The sequence below is a fragment of the Myotis lucifugus genome, unplaced genomic scaffold (assembly GCF_000147115.1).
Source record: "Myotis lucifugus unplaced genomic scaffold, Myoluc2.0 scaffold_14, whole genome shotgun sequence".
Classification (NCBI taxonomy): Eukaryota; Metazoa; Chordata; class Mammalia; order Chiroptera; family Vespertilionidae; genus Myotis; species Myotis lucifugus.
In genome coordinates, this window is record NW_005871062.1 from 14,936,007 (window position 1) to 14,952,610 (window position 16,604).

The 16,604-nt window shown below is 37.4% G+C and overlaps 1 protein-coding gene and 1 pseudogene across 1 annotated transcript in view; one reads left to right on the top strand and one right to left on the bottom strand.

The window, feature by feature from the left end:
- KCNMB2 (potassium calcium-activated channel subfamily M regulatory beta subunit 2) overlaps window positions 1–16,604 on the bottom strand; it is a 228,348-nt gene that overhangs the window by 196,411 nt on the left and 15,333 nt on the right. The gene's annotated exons all lie outside the window — the stretch shown is intronic.
- Window positions 12,865–13,719, top strand: LOC102422644 (annotated as a pseudogene).

The following is a 16,604-nucleotide window of genomic DNA, read 5'->3' on the forward strand; positions in this document are numbered from 1 at the left end:
GCAGGTCAATTCCTGCAGGCCATGCCCCCACCAGTGCACGAATCCTGTGCACCAGGCCTCTAGTATACTTATAGTTTCACATATATTTTCTCATATTTACCCTTGCCAATATTTGAACTCTGGTCAGATATTGGCAAAGCTAAATATGAGAATGAAAAAACCCCAAATGGTGACATGCCAAGGACACCTTCAGTAGAGTCATGATATGCTGGTTGGGTAATGATTTAACTACCTCTGTGAAGGGCTGGAAGGTTCACAAGCATCTTATTAATTCATGTGAACACTCATTATTATTCATCTTCAGTGCCTAGGGCTACAGGATGGTAGGAAGTTTATCTTTAAATGAACACTTCTCAGTTATACTAATAGCAATGTATTTTGCTGTAATTGTTCCTTTGGAGCCATTAGGTGGTTAATATGTAGAATGTGAGTACACATTTTACAGCACAAGGCTGCTTGACACGTTTGTAAAGTTTGCATTGTGAATGTATCTTTAGTAAAATGATTTTTTTTGCTGAAATATTCCCACCCGAGCAACATAAATATGGAAGTGTCTGGATTTTTATACACTTACCTAAATGTAAGGCCAGAGGATGGATTTTGTTGTTTGCCTTATTTAAAAAAAAATTACTCAATGCTTTTCTCCTCTCTGACATTGGGTTAAAAATAGAAAACGGAGAGACAGTGGCTTCCTAAAAGGAGACAGTTTATATTAGCGAGATGGATATTTTATTTTTATGCAGTGTTGGAGAAAAAATTTAAGTCATTTGTATGTTATAATCTATATGAGTTTTCTCTGAGCTAAAATTGCCAACTAGGTGTGTGTGTCTCTGTGTGTGTGTGTGTGTGTGTGTGTGTGTGTGTGTGTATACAAGTGTGCGTGTATATTTGTGGGATGTGGCCAAATAATGCATACTTGAGTGCTGAGACCATTGAAATTTGCAGATTTAGGTTTATATTTGAGTCTATATCTAACAGTAGCTAATAAAAAATTACTATCTTCAGTGAAATGCATATTTTTTAAAAATATATTTTTATTGATTTCAGAGAGGAAGGGAGAGGCAGAGAGAGACAGAAACATCAATGATGAGAGAGAACCATTGATCGGCTGCCTCCTGCACTGGGGATTGAGCCCACAACCCGGGCATGTGCCCTGACCAGAAATTGAATGATGACCTTCTGGCTTATAAATCATTGCTAACCACTGAGAAATGCTGGCCAGGCTGAACTGCATATTTTTAAGCACCATTCTCCACCTTTACTAGTATTTAACTAATCTAAAAATTATTTGGACTAAGACTATACCTTGGGAGGGTTATAAACCACTATTGATAGGGCTTAGCAAATTAACCTTAAGTATTTTCACTGGAAAGACTCCATGAGTTATTCGGATATTTTAGGGGAATGCACATAAAGGAAGAAAAGACCTTAAAGGGCATCTGGTTCCACCACCTTTGGGTGCTTCAATTTAGTTTCATGAGATCCCCTGACAATAAAAGTCTACCTTGTTCTACAGAGATAATTCATTATTACTTTGTTTAATTTATCCATTCTCAATATTCTTGGTGGGGACATCTTTTCATTTCTTACATTTATGTTTTACTGTGTCCTTTTTGCCTTGTTTCAGGCTTCTGTAGCTCATTAATAGTTATAAACTGTGTTGGTAAATATTGTGGTATTTCTAAAATTTCCATTCCTCGACCTGCCATAGATTTACACTCTAAAGATGTGATTTATTAGAATCCTGATTCTCAGCACCTTACCTCTGAGAAAAGCCAGAAGAGCTGCTGCGGTCTGAATTTAGAGATATGAATGAATTGATAAATAGAGGGATGTAATCAGTGCTGGCTCTGTGTACCTGCCTATGTCTGCTGGCGTAATTTAATAGAATAGTTGGAAGTGCTGTGAAGAATTGCACCCTTGGGAAAACAAACTGATGGGACACAACACTGTTCTGTATGAAGCTTCATGTCCAGAGGTGTGTATTTATTCTTTGGCAGGAAAGCGTGTTGTGATTGCTGCCATGGCCTCCGTCCATGCTTTAATTGATTTTCCTTAGAAAATTTTTGCTTTTTCTCTTAGGTAATTCCATTTTACATTATTTCCTGCCCTGGATAGAGTAAACTCATTTCAGGAGGGGAGAACTCCCGAACTGTAAGCATAGAAGTACATTCTGCAGGAAGCACTGTGCTGCATCCTGGCTGCCTGTGGCTTCTTTCCTGACTTTGGGTTCATTATGACTTTCAATCTTTTTTAATGAACAACACATATTTGTTTAAAGATAGTGTAAATAACACAGAAGAACAGAAAGTAGAAAGTAGTCACTTCTATCCCAGCTTCTCATTTTTCTTTTCTTTTTTTCTTAATCCTCACCAAGGATATTTTTTTCCATTGATTTTTAGAGAGTGGATGGGAGGGGGAGAGACAGAGAGAAACATTAGAACCTGCACCCAAGGTACGTGCCCTTGATCAAAATCAAACCTGGGATCCTTCAGTTCGTGGGCTGATGCTCTATCCACTAAGCCAAACTGGCTAGAGCCAGTTTCAATTTCTAGATGTAAGTACTATCACTCATTACGCATGTGTTATTCTGGGCCTTTTACTATGTACATGCAGATGTACGTACATTTTAATATAGAAAGTTAATTTGCTACATATGATATTTTGTATCTTAATCTCTACACTCATAAACATTTCTAAGACATCCTTCTGAATGAATTTAACTTCATCTACTTCAATTCTTTTATTTCATTTAAAGTATTCTAGAATATAGATGTACCACAGGTTGTTTTACTGAAGAACCTTTATGTTGTCTCCAAATTTTCAATATTACAAATAATGCTGCAATGAAAACAATTGTACATACCATCCTTGCACATGCATGAAAGTCTTTCTGCAGAGTATATGGCTACAAATAGAATTGCTGAAACAATAAACTTTCTCTTTAAAATTTTGATAGGTTCTGCTGAATTACTCTTCAAAGAGTTTTTATCTATTTATAACCCATCAAATGTATATAATAGTTGAGCAAGTTTATTAAATGGAAATAAATACCTTTTTTCTCAAGGTTAACGTGAGGATTAGGTGAGGTAACACACGTAAAGCATCTAGACCTGTACCTGACTCAAAGTGGATGCTTGATAAATCGTCATTCCTATCTTTTTACTTCTCCAACTGTTCCACTTTACACAAAGAAACAAGGCAGCAATTATTAGCTGGAACCAATTTTTTCATCTGGATTATATTCTGTGTTCTCAGCACTCTAATATTCCTACCTACATCAGTACTGACTTCTTTTGTTTATGCATTAGTTTGATTTTATGCTTATTATATAGCATAGACTCTGCAATTCTGATGACTTATATTTTTAAATAAGAAGAAAAGTAGTTATATTCATTCAATAAATACTGAGTGAACTTTGTTCAAGATACTGAACTAGGTGATGTAAAGAAGGAAAGATAGATTCTCAGACTTGCTTTTGGTCTGAGAGTTGAGGGGTTAAGGGGTTGAGGAGCTGGGCATTGTGAGAGGCAGGCAAACGGTAAAGGGCAATATATTGAGACAGTGGTATTGCAAAGTGAAGTCATGTACTTGTGAGTGTGGGCATGCAAAGTATAAGTACTGACTTCTTTACTGTTAGAGTTCCTACTAGTATTGCCTTTATATAGGTCATGTTCTTTCTATGACACACGGTGCTCATCCTAATCAAAATTTCAGTGTCTTACAAGTAATTTGCAGATGTCTTCTCAGTCTTCTTATTGTGACTCTTGGTTTCCACATGCTTTGGGATTTTGAGCCATGAACTTCTAGTTTGAATGATCCAGGATTGAAGTGTTCATATCTATTTGTTTTGATAAAAAGTCATAAAAGAAGCTCTGAGAGATTTGCAGATGTTAAATGTTCATGTTCTTTAGCATCGTCCTCCACTCCTTGGACTCTGGGGGCACTCCGGTAATTCCTTTCCGAAGTCCCCACACTTAGATTGAGATCACTCCTACTTTCTGGAATTGTGTATTCCTCCCCATACTTGATTTTTCACGAGGACTTAATTCACATCTTTGATTGGGTCCCATCCCCAAGCTGCGAGTCTTATTTGAAAAGTGAGATGCGATGTAAGACTATTCAGTAGAGGAGAAATATCTTTCACTTAGTGTATGTTATGCACATGCAATTGAGTTCAAGTTTACAGGTTACCTTAGAGAACCATCAGGGCCTGACACTGGTTGTCTCCAAGAAAGCAAAATAAATGGGAGTGCTTTTACACAGGGCATGCATTCTGAAACTCCAAGTTCCCCTTCGTGCCTATTGTCTTAGTTCTGGATTCACTCAACATGGCCCCTACAGGTGTCTGAGTTTGAGATCCTTGCAGAGGTATCCTATCCAGAACCCAACCTAGGTGCTGTCTGACCACAGCCCGGTGGAGAGGGTCCTTCATTCTATGATGCTATCAATTTTGTACATTCAGATTTATCTATTATAGAACATTTCCTTTAATGCATTTTTAATCCATATGTTAGCCATTCATCCACACAGACTTTGAAGTTGGAGTTAATAATTTTACTTTCAGAATAATGATTTCACTTGCACCAATATTATTAAAAATGTACACTTTATTGACAGCTTATAACTTGAGGCAAAAAAGGGTTTATAAAGCCCAGTATTTTCCTCTGGGTCTCTTCTCTTACCTTTCATTTACTATTCCATTACCCCCTCTTTCAGTGTTAACACTCAGCTTTACTGGTTCCTTTTACCTTTCCTAGAATCCTCTCTGGGGCTTCTTTATCTCATTCCCTTAATTACGCAGAGCAATTTAGTCCTGGGCGAGCTGTGCCAAACCTGGTGCTCATACCTATCATCTCAGCCAACAGTAGACTCTACACTTACCAGAAACTTCTCTCCAGGGAAGGCAGTGTGTGATTGCAATAACTAAAGCATATTTGTTCCTATCACAATAAGATGACTTTTGGTAGAGCTAAGCAACATATCCAATTCAGCTCTCTTTTTACACATGGAGAAACCCAGATCCAGAAAGGTCCCATTAGTTAACTAAGATAACACAGCTAATTAGTAGAGAGGTAGACATAGAAGCCAGAACTGGTATCTCCCAGGTTTGTGTATGCAAAATTGTACTATGTATGATGTCACTAAAAACTCTGTATTTATACAGGAACTGTATAAAGGAACTGTCACTAATTTTATACATGAGAATTCTTGGTGACACTATTTTAGATTTGGCCTTGTCTACACCAAAGCAGATAACTGAATTTCCTCTCCCCTTACACACAAATTATAGTTGCTATGTCCCAGCTTGTGACTAAAAGGCTGTATTTCTTTCCCTGCTGAGTTTTGCCATAAACTGCCTTTTGGATCTCCTGAAAGAGCATTTTGCAAAAGGTAAAAAATTACAAAGTGAGCCTTTCCAGCTACACTAACACTGGAATCTGATGCAATAATATTAAAGAATGATGGGATTTTTAAAGTTGGAAGAACCTTATAAATCATCTAATCTGATCCTCCCCTTCTTTTAACCATGAGGAGATTGAGGCCTGAAGGGATCAGCCCTTTTCGGAGAGTCTTAGAGCCATTTAGTTTTGGAACCAAGAATAGAACCCAGCTGTCCTAACTCTGGTGTCATTGCACAACTCCACACAGCTTTCATGTAAAAGCAAACAAACAAGAAAGCTTCCTCACAGCATTGTTTTGTGTTTATTGTTAGAAAAGTGGATCCTGTGCCACTTACAGTAATCTCTTAAGATTTTATAATAATCCTTGCATTATCCTATTAAACTGTAGCTGTAGCTCTGTGCTTAATAGATTGAAATCTATTATTCATAATGCCATCTTGTTCCTGTTCAAATAACATTATCCTTATGACTAAAATTTTTATAGGTTTGTACTCAGTTTCATAGCCCAGTGAGAGGATAATGCATTAGAACAAAGAGTTTCCATCTGTGCATTAAATTCAGTAGGTATTTCCCAAGTATCTGCGGTTGCCCAGCATTTTTCTTGGCACTTCTGGGGGTTCAGAGACAATATGTGGTATATTTTAACATTAGAGAACTAATATTCTGTTGCGGGTTCTGAATGTCCAGAAACACCTGGAGAATAATGCCAAGCTGTCCCTGAGGAGGTGGGATTGTGCAGTGGGTGAGGCACAGGCTGTGATGTCAGGCCGTGTTGGGCTTGCCTCTTGGTTCTGTTATTTACTAGCTGTGGTATTTTGGGCAAATAACTTTAGTCAAATCTCTATTAAGTGTCCTCATCTGGGGATAAAAATAGCACTTACTTCATAGAGTTATTTCAAAGATTCCATTAGAGACAAGACAGAAATCACTTAGCACATGTCCGACACATAGTGCTCAAAGATGTTAGCTAATGGTCAAATCTTTATCATTATATGTCAGTGAAGTCTATTGTGATCTTTCACAGCACATTAGAGAGCGAAATCAATGATCTCAATACATTTAGGGGAAGAAAACCTGGACTTTGATCTGAGATACCTTGATTTTATTGATTGACTTACTGGTTGATTGAGCTCTGTTTTTGTGGCCCAGTGTAGCCATTTGCCCACAACAGAAATGTCAAGCTCTGAAGAAGAGCCCCAGGGTACAGTTAGGAATAGCAGGCTTCACTGTCTTCAATTTAATTTCAAATGATTTGTTGTTGTGGGAAATGTCCTCCAAACTGGTCTCTGCTCCTTTGTCAGTGCTTCCCATTCGCCTCATGTTCTCAGACAAAGGCCCCCTGACTGGCTGTCAATCGCCTGGGCTCTGACCTGCCTTATCTCGATTGCTAGTAAATTAGTCCCTTAGAGGAAAATATTTGAACCAAATGGTACAAAGTACTTCTCAAACATTTGAAGTCTGTTTGGTGATCTAAGATAATAAAAAGAACTGGCTAATTATTTGCCAACTCTTTCCTTCCTTCCCTCTTTCCTCCCTTCTTTCTTTCTTCCTTCCTTTCTTTCTAATATAATTAGAACACACACACACACACACACACACACACACATTTTTTCTTTTAAACAGGAAAAATAAATTGAATACAGGGAAGGAAAATGATCTTAACAATGCATCTATTCAATGTAAAAAAAAATTTAAGCCTAATTTGAAATGAAATGCTTCATAAGTACCCTTTCAGTCAGGCTATTAATAATCATTTGTCAAAGTGCTAACATATAACAGAGCATATTGGAATATTAGGGATCCATGAATGGCTGCCAGCTTGAATTTGTATATATTTTCTCATCACTAAAAATACTGTGATCTAGTTTGTAGAGGAAGAGAATCTCCTGTAAAACAACACTGTTGTTAAATATGTTTGTGTGACTCAGTTTCTAAATATGAAGAATTATAGATCTAAACACACCCTTGGATAATTAATACTGGTCAGGATAAAAGACTTGTTCCCTAAAACAACCAATTAAGAAATTGTTTTTCTAGATATCTGTATCTATTCTTCAAGTCAATTTGCTTGTCTAGACAGAGCTTTCAGAAAATTGATCAAATAGAAGGAGATTTTTACAGTAAAAGAATTAGAAAGGCTGAGAAAAACCGCACAACTTCAATATATTAGAGTTGAAACCTGAGACTTGTGAATTAGAACTACGCCATCTTTTAAAATATGAGAAAATATACATTAGAATAAAAAAAAACCCTAAATCCAACTGAGAGGAGAAAAATCACTTCCCTTTGAAGAAAAGCATTTCCACAGTTACCATCTCTCTCTACTCCAGAGTTTGCAGCCATACCAAAAAGTCCAGAGCCAGGGAACATTGCATTCTTTAGTTTTCCATCTTCTGGCTGGTTTCTGAAACATCCAAACCAGTCTGTTCTCTTTAATTGTAGCTTATTTCTGCATAGCAACCATCACCAATACTTTTTTCAATTCAAGACGGTGAAGGCAAAGCAAACACAGTTCTGTGGTAGGTCTCACTTACCTATAATGCATGTCAGCCTGTCACATCACTCTTTGCGCTGTTGCTCTCTCAGTTATTTTCAACATGCCACAGGGCTCCTGAAATGACCCAGGAGTGTACTGCACACTTGGATAGGATTTAAAAAAGAAGAAGAAGAAGGGGGAGAAAGGGGCCTAGGAGCTTTTGTATCAAGATACAGTGCTCACTGGTCAGTGCTCTCTCTGGCTGTGTGGGGCGTGGGGACAGAGCATTCAACCATGCAAGGTAAATAGCAACCAGCCTAGTGCCTGGTACACCTATCCAAAGGTAGCAATGGAAGCATGGAGCTCAGAGGGGAGAATATTTACTCCAGCACTCCTCTACTTTTCAGATTAGGAAGCAGACAAGTTGAGACATACATTTATTTACTGTTTTTTAAAAAAACCACTGTAACTATGATCCTTGAGATATTCCTATGTAGTTTGTTTTAAACTCCTTCAGACCATGTTTGTGGAAGATGATGACAAAAATTTAAAAAACTGACAGACCCTAGAGGCGATCTAGTGCATGAATCTGGCTTTATAGATGGAAAAGCCCAGGCCCAGAGGGTTCAGGCCCCATAGGTAATGTGGTCACACAGAGCAGGTGACCCACTGGTCTTGTCACGACATACTGCCCCTTCTTAATTACCTGAAATATGTATTTTTATAGTTTTGCAAGTTCTACCTTGCTGCTTCTCTAGACTAGCATGTTTTTCTCTTTCCCTTTGGTTGTATTTAAAACAATGAACTGAATGTAGCAACTGAATTATTGCAGTTATCTGCGTATTCTAAGGGCAGTTTAAAATTGGCTTGGGTTAAAATGGGAAACTTTACAGTAGTCATAAGAAACTCTAAAGAGATGCAGCAATTCAATCTGGTTCACATAATAATAGCAATAAAGAAGAAATTGAACATTTTTTCTCTCTTGCAACAAGCAAAAAACAATTTACAGATTTGCTTATTAATCCTCACAGAGGAGCTGCAGCTATTCTGCTCGCTGGGAATCTCAACCACAGAGGTCACGAGGCAGGGTGTGTGCAGGATCGGCAAGCACTGGTATGGGAATCAGAAGACTGAATTCCAAGGTGTCTTGGTGGGTGGTGTTTACTGGCTGTTTCATATGGTTGAATCACAGAACCTCTCTGAACCCCAGTTGAATTTATTATTTAAATGGGAGGAGTTCGGTCAGGTGGCCTGCAACTTTCTTTCATGGAAAAGTTCTAAGTGATTTCACAGAGATCTGAACCTGCAGCTTAGGTTTTCTCTCTTGACACTACTGCTTAAAGTCTTCCCTACAGCTCTGTAAATTTATTGTTCTTCTAGATCTTTCATGTTTATACACTTTCTTTTTCTTCTTTTTTCTAAGATGAACAAGAAAGACACCAATGTCTTTTCTGTGCCAGGGAGTGGGCCAACCAATAAGCATAGAGAGAATGAAGCAGTGAATGGGCAACTACCTTATTTATCCTGGTGGAATCCTAGTAGTCATATGGGATATTTTAAGTTGTTTTTTATTTTTATTTTTATGACTCACCTTTATTCCTGCCACTTTACTCTAAGCATCTTACATTCTAGTTTCTCAGACAAACCATTTCTCATGAGTTCTTTCAATGTCCTTTTTTTCCCCAAAATGTTTTTGCTCCTAATTCATTCTTTACTATCTTAGAGGAAGAAGAGAGACTTTGTCATCCAAAAGCAACCCTCTATTGTGACCTTAATTCAATTCTTCTAAGTTAGTGGTTCTCATAGCTGGATCTATAGTAGAATCTCTGGGAGCACTAATAAATAATACAGATACCCTCCCTCCCCCAAACGATTCAACCAGGATTTTTGCAGATCAGGAATAGACACTAGCATTATTGTAAGAGTACTAGCTGAATCTAATGTTCAGAAAAGCTCGATAACCAGTGCTCTGCTGTAGTCAGCAAACTGCGGCTTGTGAGCCACATGCGGCTCTTTGGCCCCTTGAGTGTGGCTCTTCCACAAAATACCACATGGGGGCGTGCACATACAGTGCGATTGAAACTTCGTGGCCCATGCGTAGAAGTCGGTATTTTGTGGAAGAGCCTCACTCAAGGGGCCAAAGAGCCGCATGTGGCTCGCAAGCCGCAGTTTGCTGAGCTGCAGTTTGCCGACCACTGCTCTAGGGTCTTGAAATATTAATTAACCTTTGTTTATTCTTTAGTTTTGATCCATTTTACTGGCTCCTTCTCATCAATCTACAAATGTGCTTAGCTTTCTGTTATCTTAATAAAACACCTTCCATTGTCCCTCAAGCTATGATTTAATGCATTGTCCTCCCTCTCACTTTACCTTCTGCTTTCCGTCATTTCTGAAATGGCTTTCTTTGAAGTCACTGCATGGCCAACAAAGTCCCTCTGTCCTCCCCATCCCCAGGCTCTCTGACATGTCTGATTACCATTTCGACTGTGAAATTCTCCCTTCCCTGGGCTTTTGTGACTCTACATTCTCTTGGGATCTCTCCCAGGTCCCTAAAAGTTCCTTTAATATTATATCTCTTTGAATCCCCAAAGTGTAGATGCCTCTCCCAATTTTTATCCTAGTTGTCCTTAAAGTCTTGATTTGTTCTCTCCCCCAGAGTGATTGCCTAAGTTTAAATGATCACATCCATAAAAATGGCTCTGAAATCTCATAGGAGACATCCTCACCTGGATGTCCTTCCTTCACCTCAAACTCAACACGTCCCATACGGAGCTCATGCTCTTCCAACAGTCTCACTTCTCCGTGATCCTTCACTGACTTTTGACCATCAACGTCTTCCCAGTATTCTGGGCTTGAAAACTCTGGGTTTCTGTCATTTCCCCCTCTCTTTTTTACTTTCTATATCTAAGTTATATCTATTTCATCTTTGTAATTTTTAAGACAGCTATTTCTTCCTCATTTCTAATTCTTATTTAAACATTTTTTAAGCCACAGATGAATTATCCAGTTTGCTATGGTATTCTATACCATAGCTATTCCAAACTCCCAGTCAAAATCAGCCTTCATGGGTCTAGTATGAGATTTGTCACATTCTACTGTTTAATATATCACAGCACATACAGGTTTCATTATTTAATTGTTAACCCCTTGACCATATATATATATTTCCTTTTGGATACAATTAGTAGTAAGAGCAAGAGACTTACAATCTATCTGAGTAAACAAACAATGTTAATGGCATAGAACTTTGTTGACATAAGTGAAGCATTTATAGCCAATTGTTTGAATTGATCACCTAGCATATGTTATATGTGTCGTTTCGTTCAAACCTCCCAACACAACCACAAGATCAGTATTGTGAGAATCCATTTGATAGATGCAGAAATTGATACTGAAAATATTAAATGACTTATCCTAGATGACATAGCTAGTATTAGAAGAGAAGGAGTCAAATCCAGATATAAAACCTCAGGCTCTTAATACCATGGGAGCCCATTAGATTAAATTATATCCTCTGCTCATACATTGGGAGTTGGTGGACCAGGGAAGAAGACTCTTTGCTAAGGGAAGTTTTGTGGATAGTGAAGAGCTATTTTATTCCTAAAAAGTAGTATAATGTTCTGTTTATTCTTTCTTTGCACTCTCATTGTCCTTGTAATTTTCCAGTTGTAGAGTCAACCTGAGCAGCAGGTAGTGTGGTGGCTTTCAGGTAAAGTGTGTGAGGACACTTTTTTAATATGCCAGCTCCTCTGGTCTGCCAGTCCATCATTTACATAATTTCTCTTTTCATCCTGAAGACACTGAGTTCTTTTAAAAAAATCCCAATTAAATTGACAAGACCCTTGGATTTGGTCATATGTTCTTATCAGCTAACTGCTGAAGAAGGATTAGTTCCACAACCTCATGAGGTCCTCTCTAGACAACTCCTATCTATGATAAAGCCAATTGCAGAGGGAAGGGACCTATATTCTTTATACAACACCCATATGCTTTGGGGAACACACTAGTACTTTCTTTTGAATAGTAATCAATACTAGTTTGCAAGAAATTTCAGGGCAAAGGATGTCTTCTAACCTTTTTATCAATCTTAGCATCTTACTAGGCTACTGACTCTGAATGTGCAGTGTAATTGTTTCATAGAATCAGTGTAAATTTGAGTTCTTTATTTTTAAGAAAAATCAAAAGCACAGGTGCCATCTCTTGAAAGGGAACCAGTAATTGATTGTTTTAAAAGAATCAAATTAAGTTGATTTGCAGTTGGTTATTTATTCGGCATCAGAGAAAAAAGAAAGGAATTGCCTTTTCTAATAAGGTTCTAGGTGATTCAGATAAGAAAAAAGTTTTTTTCTTTAAATATAAATGTTTATATGCTTTACAAATATCACTATAATTTTAAGATCCACTCTAAAACAACTGATGAGGAATAGGCATGGTGTTTTAGTTAACAGTTATAGTTTCAGGATTTGACTTTGATAAATATTTCAATTTGAATTCTTATTATAAGTTCATTCAAATTTACCTACTATCAAGTGCTCTAAAGGTTATTATTTTAAAGGCATAGTGCTTTGGAATTTCTTGGCCATGGTAATTCAGTACAATCTCTGGAATCAGGATTGGATCACCTGAGATTGACCCAAGTTTTTAAGACTTGTTAACTATATAATTTTAAACATGTTTCTGGACCTCTCTGTGCCTTGGTTTCCTTATCTGAAGAGCAGAGATGATAAGAAAACCTACTCATACATTTGTCATAAGGATAAGATGACAGTATAGTGCCTGGCTCAAAAATGAGTAATCAAAAAATGTTAGTGATTAATTTTAATAGTTTTTGATAAAACAGTTTGGCTCTGGTATGTTTCTTTTCAATGATTTATTCCAATTATATACTCTCTCTTCCCTATCTACCTTTATTCTCTCTCAAGATTCATTTTTTGGGAAAACAATTAGAACAGTCACCTAATACTATTAAGAATCTCTGGAGCCATGGGATCATGGCAGCAGTCAAAGGGCAGAGTCAGGAGAGATGGGGAGAAGGAGACAGAGGAGATAGAGCTTTTGGTTTTGGTGGAATTATCAGGAATTATTATTGATTCAGACTTTCTCTCAAAATGTGAAAATAAATGCAAGATTTTGGGACTTACACTGAGAGGCCCATTCTGCAAATGGAGAGCTATGTCTTTGTTGGAGAGCATGAGACATGCTTGACACCTGTGTTATATTTGAAGAAAATATCGAACATGTGGATGCAGAGGTGATAATAAAACAGTGTTAACACGTAAATGCCATATGACAAAGAAGTTCAGTAGGACAAGAGCTCTTTGGGCAGAATTTTCATGGATGTACTTAGTAAATCATGGAAATTCTGTAAACATAGACATGAATTGTGAACATAAAATTGTCATACCACTTGGCTAATGGCACCAGGCAGCACTTATGTAATAACTAATGAGAAAAAATGTATAGCTAGGGGTATATAAAATAACATGTTCTTTGCAGTAAAAAAAAAAGAACTCTACTGATGGAGAAGAAAGGAGAAGAAAACAGGGGATATGGAATGGCTGCAAATCCTGGATAATGATTTCTCCTATAGTTCTGTAGTTCAGAACTACCATGATTGCTTTCCGCATGAAAATGAAGATGAAGAAGTCATAGCTCCAGACCCACATAAATCTTTGGAGTTGAAAGAGCAAGAGAGTCAAATGAAAGATCATTCAAATGTGAGTTATGAATAGGGGAAACCATTGCATGTGGAACTTGAGGATTCTGGTCCTTATTGATGTCCCGTCTTCTGAAACAGAAAGTTCTATTTTCATGGAAACACAAGATGCTGCCTTATAAATCATTCATAGTTTAAATGATTTTTGTAATATTTAGTCATGAACTTTTAAGAGTTTTTATATAAAATAATTGGATGCATCTATAATAATAAAAGCATGATATGCTAATTACACCTGATGTCCTCCTTCCGGATGATCTTCTGGATGACCTTCTGGATGAAGATGGAGCTGCAAGGAAAGCCGGGTCCCAGGTGCCAGAGGGAAGCCAGTGCCAGCAGCCAGGGGAAGGAAAGCCTACTCTTGCATGAATTTCATGCATCGGGTCTCTAGTATATACATATACTAGAGGCCCGATGCATGAAATTCGTGCAAGAGGCTTGGCCCCCATTGCCACGGCAGCTGCCTCAGCCCCTGCCTGCCACACCTTCATCTGGAAGGTCGTCCAGAAGGATGTCCAGTCTAATTAGCATATTACTCTTTTATTATATATAGTATATATATAATATATATATATATATATATATATATATATATATATATATATATATCTATCTATCTATCTATCTATCTATCATCTATCATCTATCTATCTATCCATCCATCCCCCATCATTCTTGCATTCACATGGCTTATCCATGTATCTGTTTTTAAATTTTGTTTTCAGCAGGCAATCCTAAAAGCCTGTGTTGGCCAAAATCTATTTTATGTTTCATAGTTTTTCATCAAATCTTGTAAAAACACATCCAGACCAAGACTAGCTTCAAACCAGATTTTTTTTCATAGCATGGTGCCAGATGGCACCTAGGTTGGATAATAGAGGAAGTCTGTTTCCGTCCTCACATTTTATATATCTGTCATAAATCTTAACTGACTTTAGATGAATAGCAATTTGGAAGTTCAAGTTTTAGGTGAAGGTTCAGTTTGAAATTCATTTTAATGTTTTATTAAAATTTGCTTTGTGAATATAAATTAATTCAATGACATTTTAGAAAGAGATTGTTGACAAGCAGTGATAAAAATCAGCCAAGGTAACACTGTGGCACAGGGTAGTTTTTTTCTGCTTCTCTTTATTAAAGAACTACCGGTAAGAAACCCTTAGCTCTTATTATTCCTTTGAAATATGGATAACATCAAACTCTGCACTACCTATCAAAGGAGAAAGAAAGCTAAGCACCATTAAGGGTACTGTCAGAATTCACTGTGGTATTTATTCACAAATCTAGCATACTATTGAGGCCTAAAATGTGTAATGGGTTAGGTCATTTGCTTTTGAATACAAATTATAAGATTTCAGGGTAATCGAATGTTTGAATATTTATAATCTAAGCAAAAGCAAAAATAATTATTATATTTGCTTGAGTTAAAGCAGTTACTAAAAACATTACAAAAGTTATGGGAATGGAAGGACTTATGGTCCAAGTTCCACCTAGATGGGTAAGGTGATTTCATAAGAAAGTAGCTCATATGCCACACTGACTTTGGGAAAATGAGATGGGAAGGAAATAAAGCTTATGATACCACCGATAGGTCATATTGAGTTATGGAAAGTATTAGGTGAAGAGAATTGGAACATAATTTATATTTTATCTGAAAGGGGATATCAACCTGAATTATCTTAGAAATTGGTGGCAGAAGAATAGAGTCTTTTTTTGTTTTCTTATTCAAAAGATAAAAGTGCAGAATAATAGAAAAACAATTTGATGCTATGTTAAGGAAAAATACGTGAAAGTTGTTAACAAAACATTTTGCTTATTTGCCTAACTCTCCTTCCTCTTTCACAACTTCTCAGTGTGGTAGCTTGTGGTATGAGTGCTTTTAAATCATTCTTTCATCGCTACCATTGAGAATTGTATCTGTAAACCTTGGTCAGCATCTGGAAGAGGGCCAGCACCGTGCATTAGGGGTTTATTTAGTGGGGAAGGAGAGAGCAGAGATAGATGTCAATCCATAGGGAAGCAGATTGCCTGGGTCAGCTGCCTCATAAGACTTGTGTGTGAGTCACGTGCTTCTCTTTGCTTCCTGGAACTCTGGGCAGGCCCCACAATCCAGGTCTGCACACTTGGGCCTGTGCATATTGGCACCTGGACAGAAAAGGTGTCACTTGGGCAGAAAAGCTGTCCAAAGCAAGGCTTGAAAATTTTGGAGTTAGACTGACTCCAGCTTGAATCCTACCTACAAAATATATTATTTCCTTTGGGCAAGCTGGTCACTCTTTCTGAGCCTCAGTTTTCTCATGTATAAAATGGGAATCATATAAGCACTAATCTCCTGGGGCTGCTCTGAGCTGTAAATGAAAGAATGCATATCAAATGCTTAGCACAATGCCTTGCACTTACTCGGGGCTCACAAACTACAGCTTATATTATTGTGCAAAGTTCCTATCATCTACAAAGTACTCAGTAAATGATGTGTATCCTTGTAGATTTTGTAAAAGTCTTGTTAACCGTGAGCATGTAAAAAATGAACAGCTAGGGATATAGTCCTAGAAGTGAGATCACTGAGTCAAAATGCAATTCCACATTTAATTTTTTGAGGAAACTCCATACAATTTTCCATAATGCCTGCACCAATCTACATTCCCACCAGCAGTGTACTAGGGTTCTCTTTTCTCTACATTCTCTCCAGTATTTGTCATTTGTTGATTTGTTGATGATAGCCATTCTGACAGGTGTGAGTGATATCTCATTGTCATTTTGATTTGCATCTCTCAGATGAGTAGTGACTGAGCATTTTTTCATATGTCTCTTGGCAATCTTTATGTCTAGTTTGGAGAGGTGTCTGTTTAGGTCCTTTGCCTATTTTAAAACTGGATTGTTTGTCTTTTGTTAAGCTGTATGAGTTCCTTATATATTTTGGATTTTAAACCCTTATCAGATGTATCATTGACAAACATGTTCTTCCATACAGTGGACTCCCTTTTCATTTTGTTGATGGTTTCCTTTGCTG